Source organism: Papio anubis, chromosome 3, assembly GCF_008728515.1.
Source record: "Papio anubis isolate 15944 chromosome 3, Panubis1.0, whole genome shotgun sequence".
Classification (NCBI taxonomy): Eukaryota; Metazoa; Chordata; class Mammalia; order Primates; family Cercopithecidae; genus Papio; species Papio anubis.
Genome location: NC_044978.1, coordinates 1,739,035 through 1,755,378, shown reverse-complemented (window position 1 = coordinate 1,755,378; position 16,344 = coordinate 1,739,035). Strand labels below are relative to the sequence as shown.

At 45.3% G+C, this 16,344-nt stretch overlaps 1 pseudogene; it reads right to left on the bottom strand.

Annotated features, from left to right (window-relative positions):
* Positions 1-13,773: 13,773 nt before the first annotated feature.
* LOC116274277 lies at positions 13,774-13,873 on the bottom strand (annotated as a pseudogene).
* Between the last annotated feature and the right edge of the window lie 2,471 nt (positions 13,874-16,344).

Here is a 16,344-nt window from a genome sequence, read left to right as displayed (position 1 = left end):
ATTTTGTTTCCGAAATAAAATCTTAGGAGTGACGTGAGGCGCAGCCCGCGGTCCGGACGCGAGCGCCCCGGCTCCTTCCTCTTCGACTCCATCTTGGCGGTGGCGGCAGCCGGAAGCGCGGTTCAGTTGCCAACCCGCAGTTCTGGGTCCGCGCCCCGGAGCTTCCTGCCCTGCAGGGGACCGGCCCGGAGACGGTCTCCCGGGTGGCGGCGGCTGCGCCACTGGAGGGCCTCGTCCCGGAAGATCGATCGTGCTCCTGGCAGGCGCGCCCCTGGACCAGGGCCGGGTGGAGGCCCCGACTGCCCGGGAAGCCGCAGGCCCCATGCCGGGAGGCCACGTCCGTGGTTCCCGGCCGCGCTGGGAAAGCGACAGGTCAGACTCTCACTCAGGTGGCCGCACGGGAAGAAGACAGGCCGGGCTGAGCCGCGGATGCGGTGCAAGCGGCGTTTGTCAACGTTGTGCCCGTCTTTGGCAAGAAGAAGGCCCCCAATGCCCTTCTTCCTAAGTCCTTTGTAATTCTGACTTTCTCTATTAATAAAAAAGCCACTTAGCTCGAAATTTTCTTTCAGAAAAAGGTTTTTGTTTTTATTATTTATTTATTTATGAGACAGAATCTCACTCTCGCCCAGGCTGGAGTGCGGTGGTGCGATCTCGGCTCACTGCAATCTCCGTCTCCCGGGTTCAAGCGATTCTCCTGCCTCAGCCTCCCGAGTGGCTGGGACTACAGGCGCGGCCACCACACCCGGCGGATTTTTTGTATTTTTAGTAAGAGACGGGGTTTCACTGTGTTAGCCACACTGGTCTCGAACTCCCGACCTCAGGTGATCGGCCTGCCTCGGCCTCCCAAAATGCTGGAATTACAAGCGTGAGCCACCGTGCTTGGCTTGTTTTATATTATTTTAAATGAATAATTATAAAATGCAGTTTTAAATTTCTAATACAGTAAACATAGATACTAACGATCATAAACAAAAGCTTATTAGGACCTTCATCAATAATGAGTGCAAAGGACTACTGATTCCAAAAAGTTGAGAATCTTGGCCTGAAAAGGCATATTCCCCGCAAATGGGACTGTGAATGAATGCATCCATAATTTTGACATGTTTTGTCAGTTTCCCAAGCACAAAAGTTGTACAATTTTGCACTCCAAGCAACAAATTAAAAAGATGTTAAACTTTTGGATCACTGCCCACTGGCTGGGTGAGAAATAGTATATTCATATATTTTCAACTTCCATCCGTTCTATTATTAATATGTCTAAGCCTTTTATTTTCTTATGCTAAAAAATCATTTTCATTTCTTTTGCTGCCAACTCTTACGTTCAAGCCTATTTCTTAGTTTATTCCATCAGGTTTGGCCTTTTTGGGGGGAGGGATCAATTTTAAGAGATAGTTATAGATTCAAGTTCCTGTATATTACATGAGTTGCAAATACTTTCTCTCTCCTTGTCTTTGAATATGCTTTCATCCTTTGTTCTGCTTAGGTCTTTGAAATCCCTGCTGATTTCCCACATCTTAGGTCCCTGAACATGTCCCAGATGACTCCACTGAGTCACCAAACAAAGAAATTCACCAATTCACATTTTTCCTTGAGCAGCAGTTAACATAGCTAACCACGCCCTTCTTCCTAGAATGTTTTCTTCTCTCATCAGTCTGCAGCTGACATTCCTCTAACTTGACTGGTCATGTTCTCTGTGGCCTTTTCTGGTCCCACATTCTCTGAACCTCTCAATCTTGGGGTGCTTCAAGGTTGAGTTCTGGTCTCCCAGTCCTGGTCTCTCCCTAGGTAATCTTCCTCGTTTTTGAAGATTCAAGTTCACTCTCTGATTTCAATCTCCTGCCCAATTCTCAACACATTTGCAATAGAATGTATAAGGAGCACCCAAAATTAACATATCTAAAGCCGCTCTGGATCTCAACCCAATGGCTCTCTTCCCCCAAACCCATTCCTTTGGAGCCACAGGTTAAGCCTTCCTTTCACCAACTCAACTATTGTTTTCCAAATCTATATTCTGTTCTGCCCTCCTCGCCCATCTCCAACTCCTCTCTGCTCAACCACCAGAATACTGTTTTGAAACCAAAACCAAGGGAGCAGGTTTTTGGTCACTTTCTATGGTATTTAGAGTAAGATCCAAGTGGCTATCCCAGTCCTATAAAATCTGGCCTCCGGCCTTCAGCTGATTTCACTATAGCTTTCCCCCATCACTGTCAATTCCAGTTGCCTCAGATTCATCACAGCCCTTCCCACTTCCATGGCCAAGGAAGCTCTTCTTTGATATTTTTGCAATTCTGGCTGCCTCTTCTTCTCTTCAGTTCTCGGCTCAAATGTCTTCCCAAGAGAGACCTTTCCATCACTATTCAATTTGAAATACCTTCCTACTACTCATCTCCTTATTTTACTTTCTTTGTAGCTAAGTGATTTTCTTTCTAGGAACACATTCACTTGTGGGTCACTCTCCATCCATAAGAAACTAAGTCCTTTAGATGTCCTGTGTCTACATCTGACATACTCCATGCACAATAAATATTTTAAAAGATATTTTATGTCAAACTAGTAAAAATTGAAGGTGTAATGAGAGGGCCAGAGACTAAATATTTTTACAGGAACAACAAAGGAAAATTGATGAATTAAGTCCCCATCATGTTGTCTACCCTTATTTTGTTTTTCCTAATTGTTTTTCTTCAGGCTTTTCCTGATAACACACAGATACACACACAGATTCTAAGATCAAGTTTAGAAATCTAATGAAACAATTATTTAAAAAATGATCTACAGAGGAAATCTCACTTACTTTCTTTGTAGCAATCCTGGGTATTTCCTTTTTTTTTGTTTTTTTGTTTTGAGACAGGGTCTTGCTCTGTCGCCCAGGCTGGAATGCAGTGGCGCGATCTCAGCTCACTATAGCCTCGGGCTCCCAGGCTCAAGTGACTTTCCCACCTTGGCCTCCTGAGTAGCTGGGATTACAGGCGCTGCACGACCACACCCGGCAAATTTTTGTACTTTTTGTAGAGACGGGGTTTCAGTATGTTTCCCAGGCTGGTCTTGAACTCCTGGGCTCAAGCAATCTGCCTGCCTCAGCCTCCCAAACTGCTGGTATTACAAGAATGAGTCACCACGCCCGACCAAGGTATTTCCTTTAGGGAAAAAGCTGGAACAGTGGAGACTGACGAGATTTTATCAGTTCAGTTCCTCCCTCAGCCCCGCCCTCACACCATCAGGAAGGCATCTGTGAAGTTTCTTATCATATTCACACAATTAATCTAGTACAACGCTTAACAAACGCTCATTACGCATTAGAACCACCTGAGTTTATTAAAACTCAAGGCTCTCCACAGGGTCTCTGATTCCAGAAATCTAGGGTGGGGCCTGTAATTTCCATTTTTAATGAACTACCAGAAAATGCTTAATCACCCTGACCTTGGTTGGATAAATATCTTGCTTTATCTCCAGTGCCCTGTGCGGTGCCTAACACCTCTAGCTCCTTCAGGTTTGGGATTTTTTTCTTAATGAGTCTGGTGTATATTGACAATGTCACAGGAAAGAAGCCTTCAAGCTACTACTCAAGAATGTGTTTGTTCCTTAGCAGAAAATAATGCCTGACTTGTTAGTTTCTAGAACGTTTGCTGGAGGGAAGTGTTCATTCCATTATCTGTGGAAAGAAAAACCAAGAGTAGGGATAACTGCCTAAGGAATCTGTCACAGATGGGAGGTCAGGGAACAATTCCAGATAATTCATATTTGATATTTGGCCTCAGTGAGGAGGAACTCTTCACAGCTTTCTAAGTTTTATAGTTTTGTCCCTGAGGGTTTTGATTGCATCAGTCAATCAATCCCCTGCTAATCAAACCAGTGAGTTTTTTTGTTTTGTTTTTTTTTTAATACTGCTGACAGGATAATGAGAATTCTTCTCCTTGGCTTATCTGATCTTTCAGAACCTGGTTCTGCCTTATGGAATCTCAAGTACACCGTTTCTCTTTTTCTTTTTTCTTTCTTTCTTTTTTAGATGGGGGTCTCACTCTGTTGCCTAGGCTGGAGTGCAGTGGCACAATCTCGGCTCACTGCAGCCTCCGCCTCCAAGGTTCAAGCAATTTTCTCAGCCTCCCGAATAGCTGGATTATAGGCGTACCACCACACCTGGCTAATTTGTGTATTTTTAGTGGAGATGGGGTTTCACCATGTTGGCCAGGCTGGTCCCAAACTCCTGACCTCAGTTGATCCACCCTCCTTGGTCTCCCAGAGTTCTGGCCACCGCGCCCGGCCATACACCCTTTCTCTTATCTCAAATGATTACCTACACCCAATCTCTTTTCCAAAACCTAATTCCCCAGTTTGCTTCCAGTAGACCACATTTATTCTTGTGCACCCCTCCCCTCCTCAGCCAGTCCATCCTCCTTCTCTTATTTTTCTAATCCAATCTTCCTTTCTCTTCTAAACCTGGGTATAGCCAACATCTGTGAAGATACTCACACATACTTGTCAGATACTCTGTCATTTATTCTCACCATCCCCTGAGCTTTCATAACTCTTGAGCTTACTCATTTTGTCAAGAAGACTTTGTAATCTTTGAATCCAATGGAAAATAAACATCAAGCATATTGTCAGGTTTTGAAGTCTCTTAAAGCCTGTTTTAGAGTATTAAATACTTATTAAATACTTAAATACTTATTATTAAAGCCTGTTTTACTATTAAACAAATATTTATTAAATGATTAATTCTAAAAGAGTCAATATTTTAAGATAATTCTTTTTTTTTTTTTTTTTTTTTGAGATGGAGTCTCGCTCTGTCGCCTGGGCTGGAGTGTAGTGGCGCGATCTTGGCTCACTGCAAGCTCCGCCTCCCGGGTTCACGCCATTCTCCTGCCTCTGCCTCCTGAGTAGCTGGGACTACAGGCGCCCGCCACTGCGCCCGGCTAATTTTTTTATTTTTAGTAGAGACGGGGTTTCACCGTGGTCTCGATCTCCTGACCTTGTGATCCGCCCGCCTCGGCCTCCCAAAGTGCTGGGATTACAGGCGTGAGCCACCGCGCCCGGCTATTTTAAGATAATTCTAAAAGCGTTTCAAAAAAGTGTGCTAAACTTTTTTTTTTTTTTTTTTTTTGAGACGGAGTCTTGCTCCGTCGCCCAGGCTGGAGTGCAGTGGCCAGATCTCAGCTCACTGCAAGTTCCACCCCCCGGGTTCCTGCCATTCTCCTCCCTCAGCCTCCCCAGTAGCTGGGACTACAGGCGCCCGCCACCTCGCCCGGCTAGTTTTTTGTATTTTTAGTAGAGACGGGGTTTCACCGGTTTAGCCAGGATGGTCTCGATCTCCTGACCTCGTGATCCGCCCGTCTCGGCCTCCCAAAGTGCTGGGATTACAGGCTTGAGCCACTGCGCCCGGCCGTAAACTCTTATATACTGTTACATGCCCCACAACCCTATGAGGTATATCTACAGCTGATAAAGTAGATGACGTAGTGATTAAGTCACTGAATTAAGGGATTGACCAAGAGCACTGGGTGCAGATGTGGAATTTGAATCTGGTGCCAAATTTCATGATATTTCCTTATTATACTTATTTGTCCTTATTAAATGTTAACTAAATGTCTTGACAATTTATTAAAAAGATGCCTCAAATTTGTATGACAGTTTATCACGAGATGCTTTCATAGGGCTAGAGTAATCACATTACAAGGAACACAGATCATTTTAAGGTAGTTAGATTTTTCATAGGAAAGCTTTCCATTAAAATAAAAATCCTGAAGAAATGTAATTTTTTTTTCACTGTCAAAGAACAAACACAATTATGAATGAGTAAATCATGGTTCTCATGAGTCATTTCATGAACTTTTAACAGTCGTATCCCAGCCGGGCACGCTGTCTCACACCTGTATCCCTAGCACTTAGGGAGACCGAGGCGGGTGGATCACTTGAAGTCAGGAGTTCGAGACCAGCCTGGACAACATGGTGAAACCTCGTCTCTACTAAAAAGACAAAAATTAGCCGGAAATTGCTTGAACCCAGGAGGCGGAAGTTGTAATGAGCCAAGATTGTGCCACTGCACTGCAGCCTGGGCAACAGAGCAAGACTTGGTCTCAAAAAACCAAGACAAGACAAAAACAGAACTATCCCATTTGTTAGCCACATTCCCTTCACCACTGGCCCCAGGCTGACATACTCTTGGCTTCCAGGTGGGATGAGTATGGCTGGTGCCAAACAAGGCTGTATTCGTTACTTTGGACCGATTCTGAGGCAGGAGAGTACCACGTCCTCCCATTCCAGAAAGGAACAGCGGGGGGCAGGGGTGCACTGGTTGTGGTCCCAGTGTTATCACTCATCTGGAAGGTGTGGCTTCTCTTTGGCTGCTTTTCTCCAGGGCTGCTCCATTAGAAGCAGGGGCATCGCTCTCACTGGCTTACTTCCTGCAGCTCTAAGAGGTCCAGGAGTCATGTTCAACTGCTTCTTCCTTGCTTAAGAAAGTATTAAAACTTAAGAATCAGGCCAGGCGCAGTGGCTCACGCCTGTAATCCCAGCACTTTGGGAGGATGAAGTGGGTGGATCACCTGAGGTCCGGAGTTCAAGACCAGCCTGACCAACATGGAGAAACCCCATCTCTACTAAAAATACAAAATTAGCTGGGCGTGGTGGCGGGTGCCTGTAATCCCAGCTACTCAGGAGGCTGAGGCAGAAGAATCACTTGAACCTAGGAGGTGGAGGTTGCAGTGAGCTGAGATCGCACCATTGCACTCCAGCCCGGGCAACAAGAGCACAGTTCTGTCAAAAAAAAAAAAAAAAACGCTTAAGATTCAAACATCATGGGGGCCGGGCGCGGTGGCTCACTCCTGTAATCCCAGCACTTTGGGAGGCTGAGGCAGGCGGATCACGAGGTCAAGAGACTGAGACCATCCTGGCCAACATGGTGAAACACCGTCTTTACTAAAAATACAAAAATTAGCTGGGAGTGGTGGCGGCGCCTGTAGTCCCAGCTACTCAGGAGGCTGAGGCAGGAGAATGGCGTGAACCCGGGAGGCGGAGGTTGCAGTGAGCTGAGATCCGGCCACTGCACTCCAGCCTGGACAGAGCAAGACTCCGTCTCAAAAAAAAGAAAAAAGAATCAAACATTATGGTCGACCTCATGATAGCACAGCTGCCCATTTGTTGTTGTAAGTCAGTGCGTGCTTATCTAACCCAACATGTTCAGTTTACTTGTACTCATTTGTAAGGAAGATAATCCTCCTAACAATTCCAACAGAATTAAGAGGTCACCTTCACCTCACCTATTACAACACCGGGGCAAGCCCTTTCTGTTTTCACTAGAGAGAATAGCCTGAGCAAAAGGAACGGGCTGACTTTAGCTGAAATCAGTGAATCCTGAGCAAATAAAGTTCGGATTTTCGCCAAAGCTCACAAGCTGAGGAAAGCATCATGCCTCATTGATGGAGTTAGACTGATGTGGACTCTGATTCCAGCTCGGCCACACACTTGCCACGACCTGCAGCAATCCACTGAGCCCTGAGCATCACTTGCACCGTGGGTCACCATCGCCGTCTTTCACAAGTCTCTGAGCATCAGGAGAGGCTGGACAAAACACACGTAGGAGCGAGGAGGGTGGTGATGAGAATGGAAATTGCTCTCTGAATGAGCGCGCTTCCTCTCCTCCCCAGAGTCGCTCTTTTCAGCCAAGTCAAGCTCACGGCCCTCTCCGTAAGGCAGAGTGCAGCCGGTGGTGACGGAGGTGGCACAGGTGAATTATTGGCATGTGGGAAATAAAGAGCTCTTTGATGCCCTTTTCAGTTTCTTTTGTTTAGTTTTATATATATATAAATAATGTGGTAAACTGTATAATTGATATCAAGGCATATATTCAGCTTTTGTTAACGTACTGTTTATCTGAAAACTTTCAGACCACTGGTATAGATTTTTTTTTTTCTTTTTTGAGACGGAGTCTTGCTCTGTCCCCCCAGCCTGGAGTGCAGTGGTGCGATCTCGGCTCACTGCAGCCTCCGCCTTCTGGGTTCAAGTGATTCTCCTGCCTCAGCCTCCCAAGTAGCTGAGACTACAGGTGCGCGTCACGATGCCCAGCTAATTTTTGTATTTTTAATAGACACGGAGTTTCACCATATTGGCCAGGATGGTCTCGATCTCCTGACCTCATGATCTGCCTGCCTCAGCCTCCCAAAGTTCTGGGATTACAGGCATGAGCCACTGCGCCCGGCTACTGGTATAAATTTTTAAGAATATTTTTTTTTCTATTCCATTGTAGTCAATTACAATAATAAAGCCACATCATCAAGATATTAAAATTGCTGGGCATGGTGGTGCCCACTTGTAGTTCCAGCTACTTGGGAGGCTGAGGCAGGAGGATCTCAAGCCAGAGAGGTCGAGGCTGCAGTGAGCTATGCTTGTGCCACTGCACTCCAGCCTGGGTGACAGAGCGATACCCTGTCTCTAAAATAAATAAATAATAAAAATTTAAAAAGATACTAAAATCTACATGCTGCTCACTATCATTAGAGGATATGCATCTTTACCCTCTCATGAAACAAGGAGTCAAAAAGCTTGCTCCACACTTTAAAGTTATATGGTAATTTGGATACCCTTCAGGACCTGGACCTGTTTAAAACAACTGGCATCAAATGTTGTAAGGGATTGGATCTCAGAGAAAAAAGCTGCTTTATAAATAAATTTGACCAGAGGTTATTGTGCCAGCAATATTAGTTCAAACAGAAAATCTGGCCAAGCATGGTGGCTCATACCTGTAATTCCAGCACTTTGGGAGACCAAGGTGGGCAGATCTCCTGAGGTCAGGAGTTCAAGACCAACCTGGTCAACATGGTGGAAATCTGTCTCTACTAAAAATACAAAAACTTAGTCGGATGTGGTGGTGGGCGCCTGTAGTCCCAGCTACTCAGGAGGCTGAGGCAGGAGAATAGCTTGAACCCGGGAGACAGAGGTTGCAGTGAGCCAAGATTGAGCCACTGCACTCCAGCCTAGGGGACAGAGCAAGATTCTGCCTCCAAAGAAAAGAAAAGAGAATTTTATGTCATCAAAATATTTTTACAAAACCTGGTGTTAGTCTTGCAGAACTTAATGCAGTTGATTTAATTTATTCAACCTACTCAATTTGGTACACAGCAGTGTTGTACAACTGTGAACAGAGTTTCATAGTCTGATTGGAATGAATGAGGAAAGATGGCTGAGAGACAAAATAAATCAATAAATCAGTACTATCCATCTTCTTTCAAAGTATGATGCAGGAAATCCTTCCCCAAATCCACCTTCAAAAGTGCCGAGACCAGCTCGGTCTGGAGACCCTAACCCAGCGGGCTAGAGGAATTAAAGACACACACACAGAAATATAGAGGTGTGAAGTGGGGAATCAGGGGTATCACAGCCTTCAGAGCTGAGAGCCCCGAACAGTTTCCCCACGTATTTATTTATTTATTTTTTTTTTGAGACGGAGTCTCGCGCTGTGTCACCCAGGCTGGAGTGCAGTGGCGCGATCTCGGCTCACTGCAAGCTCCGCCTCCCAGGTTCAGGCCATTCTCCTGCCTCAGCCTCCGAGTAGCTGGGACTACAGGCGCCGCCACCACGCCCGGCTAGTTTTTTGTATTTTTAGTAGAGACGGGGTTTCACCATGTTAGCCAGGATGGTCTCTATCTCCTGACCTCGTGATCCGCCCGTCTCCGCCTCCCAAAGTACTGGGATTACAGGCTTGAGCCACCGCGCCCGGCCCCCACGTATTTATTAACAGCAAGCCAGTCATTGGCATTGTTTCTATACATATTAGATTAACTAAAAGTATCCCTTATGGGAAACGAAGGGAGGGGCCGAAATAAAGGGATAGGTTGGGCTAGTTAACTATAGCAGGAGCATGTCCTTAAGGCACAGATTGTTCATGCTATTGTTTGTGGCTTAAGAATGCCTTTGAGCGTTTTTTCCGCCCTGGGTGGGCCAGGTGTTCATTGCCCTCATTCCAGTAAACCCACAACCTTCCAGCCTGGGCGTTATGGCCATTATGAACATGTCACAGTGGTGTGGAGATTTTGTTTATGGCCAGTTTTGGGGCCAGTTTATGGCCAGATTTTGGGGGGGCCTGTTCCCAACAAATAGTAGCCTTAGTAGTGATGTAAACAAGAGTATTTCCTTAGCATGCTCAGTCCTTTTACTAAACTTTGCACTCCATTTCCTGGCTGCAACAGCTTAGCATGGATCCGTTGATCAGTATTGTCGGTGCAATCCCGGAGAGACACTGCTTTTTTGCCTCTCCTGTTAAAGTGGTTAAAGAGAATGTTAAGTAGAAAAAGGGAGTGGTTTGCTAGGGTGGAAGCAGCACAGAGACAGAAAATGTCAGGGCCACCCTGAGTAATGAACATTTACATTTAACCAGGTAGGATATAAACTATGGAATGCTTCTTAGTCATAAAGTATCTTTTATAAAGAAAACGGAAGCTGGGCACGGTGGCTCACGCCTGTAATCCCAGCACTTTGGGAGGCCGAGGCAGGCGGATTGCCTGAGCTCAGGAGTTCGAGACCAGCCTGGCCAACATAGTGAAACCCTGTCTCTACTAAAAATGCAAAAAATCAGCTGGACATGGTGGTAGGCGCCTGTGATCCCAGCTACTCAGGAGGCTGAGGCAGGAGAATCGCTTGAACCCGAGAGGCAGAGGTTGCAGTGAGCCGAGATCGCTCCACTCACTCCAGGCTGGGCGACAGAGCAAGAATCTGTCTCAAAAATAAATAAATAAATAAATTTAAAAATAAAAATTAAAAAAATGGAAACAGCCGGGCACAGTGGCTCATGCCTGAAATCCCAGCATTTTGGGAGGCTGAGGCGGGCGGATCACCTGAGATGGGGAGTTCGAGACCAGCCTGACCTATATGGAGAAACCCCAGCTTTCCTAAAAGTACAAAATTTGCTGGGCATGCTGGTGCATGCCTGTAATCCCAGCTACTCGGGAGGCTGAGACAAGAGTGATTCTCCTGCCTCAGCCTTCCGAGTAGCTGGGATTACAGGCATCCACCACCACGTCGGGCTAATTTTTACATTTTTAGTAGAGACGGGGTTTCACCATATTGGCCAGGCTGGTCTCAAACTCCTGACCTCACGGATCCACCTGCCTCAGCCTCCTAGAGTGCTGGAATTACAGGTGTGAGCCACCGTGCCTGGTCACTTTGTAGAGTCTTAAAGAGAGAGAGTGTACCCTTCTCCCCTTGAACTTCGATGTAAACATAATGATAGAAACTGGGTCATCAGATATCCTGTAGGATGGAGGCTGTATGTGTCAAAGAAACAAGAGTGGGGGTCCCTGAATTCATCCTGCCTACCGGATATTACACGAGGAAAATAAACTTCCATCCTCTTTAAGCCACCGTTACTTTGCTTTTTAATGTCACTAATAGCTCAAGCTAGTACACGGGATACATTGACTCTCTAAAGCTAAGGTCTGGAAGACCTGACACGGACGGCTGAGCATGGGATTTATCTGAGTTTGGGATAACTGATGGGATCATTCTGAGCTTTTCTGGCAGTGGTGGCGAGGGGAGGTAGCTGAGGGACAGGAGATAAAGCTATGGAAGGAGCAGTGTTAATCCTGGAGAAGGACTCAGACTGTCTCTGCCTTCTAGACTCTGTGGCTTTAAAAATGAAGAGCGGCAATTTATAACCTGCGGACCAAAAGCCTTTTCTCAAAACTGATAGTTCCTGCAAAGAGAGAGGATAGAAGGAAACCGATATTTCTACCTAAGTCCCGTGTGCCAGGGACAGGTTCATTTGATTTTAACCCTGTATGAGTAAGCCTTGGTCTTTTCTCTTGACTGCTCTAAGCTTGGAGGAGCAGTAGAGTGATAGAACAGCCGTGAATCAGGCCAGCTCACCTGTGCCATGGCCGGCTTCGCCTGAAAACTCCCTCTTCCGTTCTTACCATCTTGCTGCACGCTCAGGCCTTCTCAAGACCACCTTGGGGATGGTCATCATCTTGGAATACGGTGCCTGTCAACAACGATGGAGTTACTCTGTTTAGGTAATGCCAAGAAAAGAATTTGTTTTCCTTACTCCTTTCTCTCATTGGATGCCTTCAGTAAGTAAGCCATCCCTTAGATACAGGCAGATAGAGAAGAGGCGCTGTGGTGGGCAGAATTATGAGAATGTCCCCCAAGATTCTCACCCCCCCGTACACATACACCTTCCCCCAGTTTTTCAAACGCACATTCATCTGGGTGCTGGCCAGGAGCGGTGGCTCATGTCTGGAATCCCAGCACTCTGGGAGGCTGAGGCGGGCGATCACAAGGTCAAGAGATCAAGACCATCCTGGCCAACATGGTGAAACCCCGTCTCTACTAAACATCCAAAAATTAGCTGGGTGTGGTAGGTGCCTATAATCCCAGCTACTCAGGAGGCTGAGGCAGGAGAATCACTTGAACCTGGAAGGAGGCGGAGGTTGCAGTGAGCTGAGATTGCACCACTGCACTCCAGCCTGGACAACAGAGTGACAGAGTGAGACTACATCTTAAAAAAAAAAAAAAAATTTCTGCTTGCTGCTGTGAGGGATTTTGCAGATGTAATTAAGGTCAAATCAATTGACCGTAAGGTAGGGAGGTTGCCCTGGATAGGCCTGACCTACTCATGTGAGCCCCAAACAAAGCCTGGGCTTTTGTGGTGTGGAAGACACCATGTGAGGGATTGGTGGCTTGGGAGAAGGATTCTGGAGAGACGCACGGCATGGATCTGACAGTGGCAGACGGTGGCCTCTGAGAGCAACTCTCATTGACAGTCAGCAAGAAAATGGGGTCTTCATCCACTCCCATAACTTTAAGGAACTGAGTTCTGTCAACAATGTAAATGAACTTGGAAGCAGACCCCAAACTTAAGAGAATATATGCTGTCCAACCTACGAGACCCTGAGCAGAGAGCCCAGTCATGGGATGCTGGATTTCTGGCTTGCACAACTGCAAGCTCATTCACCGGTGTTGTTTTCAGATGCTAAGTTTGTGGTCACCTGTTACAATGCAATAGACAACTGACACAGACCCTCCACTGAACTGCTGCTCGGTGACTAAGGAGAGAAAGAAAGAGGATTAGAAGTGGATTCTTCAAGAACGCCTACCTCTTATGTTGGATTCAGAAAACAAATCAAGCCAGGCGCGGTGGCTCACGCCTGTAATCCAGCATTTTGGGAGGCCGAGGCGGGTGTATCACCTGAGGTGAGGAGTTCGAGACCAACCTGGTCCATATGGTGAAACCCCGTCTCTACTAAAAATACAAAAATTAGCTGGGCATGGTGGTGGATGCCTGTAATCCCAGCTATTCGGAAGACTGAGGCAGGAGAATTGCTTGAACCTGGGAGGTGGAGGCTGCAGTGAGCCGAGACAGTGCCACTGCACTCCAGCCTGGGCAACAGAGTGAGACTGCATCTAAAAAGAAAAGAAAAGAAAACAAATCAAGAATTCTGTTCTAACACAAAATTATTTTATTAGACCAAAATGATAGCCTCAACACAAACCTAGAATAGCTTTGACACAGAATTTAACCTAGAAAGAAAATATACTCGGTGAGGATTTTCTCATGAGAAAGTAATAAATGTTACCTCTCCCCTACAAGGGTGCAACCCTCTCCCTGAACCAAAGTTCTTTAGAAGATACAAAGTATTCATTTTCCAAAAATTCACCCTACTTATCTCTATACCTGTTCACACAAGGCAATGAACTAAATGTCTTCACATCTTCGATGAAATGAGCACAAATTGCTACCAGTTTCAGTATTTTTACAATTTTATTTTAAGAATTTTCGTATTTTAAGAAAATGTGGAATGCTTCACGACTTTGGGTGTCATCGTCATGCAGGGGCCGTGCTAATCCCTGTATTGTTCCAATTTTAGTATATGTGCTGCTGAAGCGAGCGTGGTTTCTGTTTTTTTTTTTTTTTTTGGCCAAATTCTGCATGAGCATCTTCTATAGAGAAGCCTCCTGCGGGTATCGACAGATTCTTGCATTTTGATTTTTTGTTTTTCTCCACTTCTTACTCATTCTTGAGAGTTTTCACGTTTGACTACTGGTAGTTAATTGTGTCATCGTGTGGTTGAAGTTCGTTCCATGAAGTTAGTGGTGTACCCCCTCTCAGTATTACCGAGGCTAATACCAGGTACTTACAGATCGTTACCTGTGGCTTTCCACTGTAAGGAGATAAATCCTTCTTCAAAGGAAATCCAACACATAGCACACACATGGATAGTTGAAATTCTCATCCAGCCTTTTGTTTATCCAGCATCTATTTGATGCCCGTCTCCATATATATGCACAGAAATGTTAGAATGCAACGTGTGGAGAAAAAGAAAAATACCCCAAAACACACACACACACGGTCCCCTCCCCTTGGGTCACTTTTTCTAGACTGCAGGTTGCTATGTCAGTTGAATTAATCATGACCGGTACTAAAAAAAATGTAAGAGATTTGGGCCAGGCGTGATGGTTCACACCTGTCATCTCAGTACTTTGGGATGCTGAGGCGGGCAGGTCATTTGAGGTCAGGAGTTTGAGACCACCCTGACCAACATAGTGAAATTCCGCCTCTACTAAAAATATTTAAAAATTAGCCAGGCATGGTGGCTCGTGCCTGTAATCCCCCGCTACTCGTGAGGAGGAAGCAGGAGAATCCTTTGAGCAGGAGGTGGAGGTTGCGGTGAGCTGAGTTTGCCCCACTGCACTCAGCTTTGGCAACAGAGTGAGACTCCGCCTCAAAACAAACAAAAAAAGATTCAGGGCACTTTTTCTGCAGCAAAGCTAAGAGTGTTTCATCAGCTGCATGTCCCATGTCATGTCAAACTGTTTCTTCCAGTGGGTCGTGGTCAGTGGTATGAAAAGTACTGACATAAGGGAGTTACGGTTTAATCCAAGAGACAAATTCCAACACTAAGGCATTGAAGGGAGATACGAAGAACTGTGAGCTCATTTATCAGAGGAGGAATTTAATTATCCAAAGAGATCTGGACATACTTCCTGGAGGAAGCTGAAGCTGAAAAGGCAGTAAGTGGAGTGGATGCCCTTCACCCTGAGGTATCTTCCATTAATCCCTGCAGTTCCCTTCTAGAGGTAACCATTGTTGGGCAAATAGATAAACGCAAGCTTGCTTTCTTCTTCAGAATGATGGGTGGTTTAAAAGGAAAACTATTACCAAGTACGAAACAAATAAATTATTTGTTTCTTCTTTTTTTTTTCTTTTTCCTTTCTTTTAATTTTTTTCTTTGTTTCTTCTTATCATCTAGATGTGCCTTTGGTCTTGTCCTTTCAAAACCTTGAGGGTTTTGCAGAGGTTAGCGTTTGACATGATGGTTCCCATGGCTCTGCAGTGGACCTTCCTATATCGTATGTGAATTTATATACAGGGTAGGGGACCACAAGGGTAGTAGTTTTATACGTAGACTATCTGGAAGGTTCGTATTTATAAAGCCAAACCCCAAAATAGGTTTTCTTAAACTTTTAAGTTTGTTTAGAGTTGTTATATAATTCTAGCAAATTTTACCACTCAAAGACCCTTATGCTTGGTCTCGTTTACAAAGCTAGGCCATTTTATATAGTCAGGTTATAGTTATCAATTAATGTAGTCAATATTTTTAAATACTTTAATTGTCTGACTTGAAAAATATCCTTCCTCAGCACAAAATTCTTTTTTTTTTTTTTTTTTAATTTGAGATGGAGTTTTGCTCTTGTCGCCCAGGCTGGCATGCAGTGACGCGATCTCCGCTCACCACAACCTCCGCCTCCTGGGTTCAAGCAATTCTCCTGCCTCAGCCTCCCAAGGAGCTGGGATTATAGGCGCCCACCACTATGCCTGGCTAATTTATGTATTTTTAGTAGACACGGGGTTTCACCATGTTGGTCAGGCTGGTCTCAAACTCATTACCTCAGGAGACCCACTCGCCTTGGCCTCCCAAAGTGCTGGGATTACAGACATGAGCCACCACACCCGGCCCAAAATTCTCATATGATAAATCAAACTTATAAAAATAGTGAACCTGATATTCTGAAACATCACAATGCTTTGTATATATTTAAACCTCAACTTAGAATCACAACTCTAAATCAATGACTCAATTGTATGTTTTACAATGGAGTTACTTGGCTATTTCCATAGCCGAGTTCTCCTAAATCTCACAAACAAAACGAAATAGATTTTTACATATCTAAAAGTATGGAGAGTCTGGTTATGGTACTTCTTTCAGTTAAAAGGCACTAGCCTTCTAGGGAATCACTGTCATTGGGCTGGACATTTCACTGGGCATGAACTCTAAGGCTGCAGATACCCAGGGTGCTTCTGTTCAGCACCCACCAAGGAAACTAACCTCCCACCAGATGATGTTGATGAATCCCTTC